Source organism: Pseudoliparis swirei, chromosome 20 (assembly GCF_029220125.1).
Source record: "Pseudoliparis swirei isolate HS2019 ecotype Mariana Trench chromosome 20, NWPU_hadal_v1, whole genome shotgun sequence".
Classification (NCBI taxonomy): Eukaryota; Metazoa; Chordata; class Actinopteri; order Perciformes; family Liparidae; genus Pseudoliparis; species Pseudoliparis swirei.
The window spans coordinates 3,473,668-3,476,538 of NC_079407.1; positions in this window are offsets into that span (position 1 = coordinate 3,473,668).

Genomic DNA, 2,871 nt, shown 5'->3' on the forward strand with positions numbered 1-2,871 from the left:
CTCCAACAGCCTCCGCGACCTTCCTCCAATAATTAAATAATGAAGACGAGAAAGTGTGTGTGAACGAGGGAGGACGTTACCACACTCATTTCATTTATTAACCAAAGTGACTGCATGCTTTTATTTTGGTAAAAAAACAATGTGACACCCTGTAAGTCACACACTCACACACACACTTTCAAATCATAATTTACAGGTACAAAATACAAAACTCTTCCAGTGACCAATATTTTTTGACTTTAAGCTGCTGAACTTCTGCTGAAAAAAAGAAAGTACCCCCTTTTCTGAAGTTAAGTAAATATATATAGTGATATAAATATATTTACTGGTTTAAGTTACATTAATGTGTAAAAATGCACTGGAATAAAAAAATAAAAAAATGTCTAGTTTGACGAGAAGAATAAAAAGAGCCCGAGAGAGATGGCTTGTGTATTTCCATGTGTGTGTGTGTGTGTCAGAGGGGGTCAAAGTCAGGGGATGATGGCAGCACGGTTCACCTGCACCTCGTGACCCCCGCCGGCCCCCATCCATCTGTTTATGGTCACTGACTCCACGCCGAGCAGAAAAGACCTGGGCTCACACACACACACACACACACGCACAAACACACACGCACACACACACGCACAAACACACACGCGCACAAACACACACGCACACATGCACAACACACACACACACACACACACACGCTCACACGCTGAGATTTGATGAATTTTCTCTCGGCTCAACATTTAACTTTCATAAGTACTTTTATTCGTTGTTGAATACTGAATTAAATAGTATATGTGGATTTAGTTTGAAACTCATATTTATGTAGTTTTTGTACAGTTTAAAAAAACTAAATATTGCCTTTATTTTTGGATATGTAACAGTGAATATATATATATATATATATAAATATATACATATAAATACATATATATATATATGTGTATATGTATATATACAAATATATATATACATATATATATACATATATATATGTGTATATACACATATATACACATATATATATGCATATATATATACACATATATATAAATATATAATATATACATATATACATATATAAATGTGTATATACACATATATACACATATATATACAGATATATATATACACATATATATATATATAAATATATAATATATACACATATATATCCACATCTGTGTATATAAATACAACAATAACAACACAACACGTGTATACTGCAATTATCTAAAGATGTCACGCACAAATGCACTTCAACACACATAAAAAGATAAAACATGCACACGCACAAACTCAGCTCAGCTCCACCTTTGTGCCCCCCCCCCCCCCCCCACACACACACACACCCAGCACCGACCCACACCTCCATCGGACCTCAGCACCGCATTTGTTTCCAACTGAAGCCCCGGGCCGGGTTTACGGGGGTCTACATGCAATGCGAGAAGCAGCACACACTCCTGCACCCCCTCATCACCACACACACACACGCACACACACACACACACACCTCCCCTCGTCTCTCACTTTGTTATCTTTACAATTGGAGATAGCGGCGGGTAAGAATCGGGGTGACAGGGGGAGCGTGGCGCCGATAAGGGGGCTAATACCCGGCTTTTTGGAAAGGGCAAAGGTCGCCTCCGCTCGACAGGCTGGTGTTTGGGCTGTTTTAAGCGTATGGTTTGGGGGGGGGGGGGTGGGGGGGGGAGGATTTTAGGTAATGGGAGTTAGAGGACCGGGGAGGGGAGGGGGGCTTTTTATCATTCGATATTTAGCAATAACAGAGAGGAAGCAAACAAAAAGAAGGAGCTGAGGAGAAGACGGGGTCCGGTAAGCGGAATCAGAGTCCCTGAGGAACCGGAAATCCAGAGGGATCAGCCTTCGGATCTGCCCCAGCACTCAGACACACACACACACACACACACACACATGCTACCACTAAATCAGGCTGTTGATTGAGCCGGCCTCTAATTTTAGCCGCAGACCCCCGGCTCCTGACCAGCACCGCGGCTCCCGGTCGGTAATAGGCGGAAGACGAGGTGATTAATAACTGTCATGTCTGTCACGGCAGAAAGCTGCATGAGAGGGGGGGGGGGGGGGGTGGAGTTACACGCGAGATGCTAACAGCTGTTTTTGTTGTCGTTGTGCAGGGAGGAGGAATATTTGAGTGTATGTGTGTGTCTGTGTGTGTCTGTGTGTGTGTGTGTGTGTGTGTTTGTGTGTGTGTGTGTGTTTGTTCCTGTCTTCTTATTAACACTCAGATAACGTGCGAGGCGAGTTCACGTCGGGCTGAACGAAGGGAAGCGTGTCGATAGTAATATTAAATAATATTCAGACACGTTTAGAGTTGAGCAATATTAAGCCCCTTTACTTTCATCTTTTTTTTTCTTTCTTCATTATTTAGTTTTTAGAATAAACAAAATCACAACAATTCATTAAAAAAAACTACATCTCAACTCTGTGCTGTCTTGATGGCATGTTTGACATATAAATGATCAAAATATGCCCTTTGGTATTTATGTTTAATAATAATAATAATATTGCTGATCTATTTGTGAACCCTGATAGTGAAGCCACACACACACACACACACACACACACACACACACACACACACACACACACACACACACACACACACACACACACACACACACACACACGTAGGTCACACACTGCCATTCACAAAACTCTCTTCATCTCTGTGACGTGCTCAGACGCTGGTGCTGGAGTCACCGTGTTGTGCACAGGACTGACCACTAGAGGGCGTTAGGTCAGAGCGAAGCCTACATTTAAATATTGATTACTTAATGGCTTTGCACAGGTGTGCAGGTCACACACACACACACACACGCACACACACAATGATAATATGTA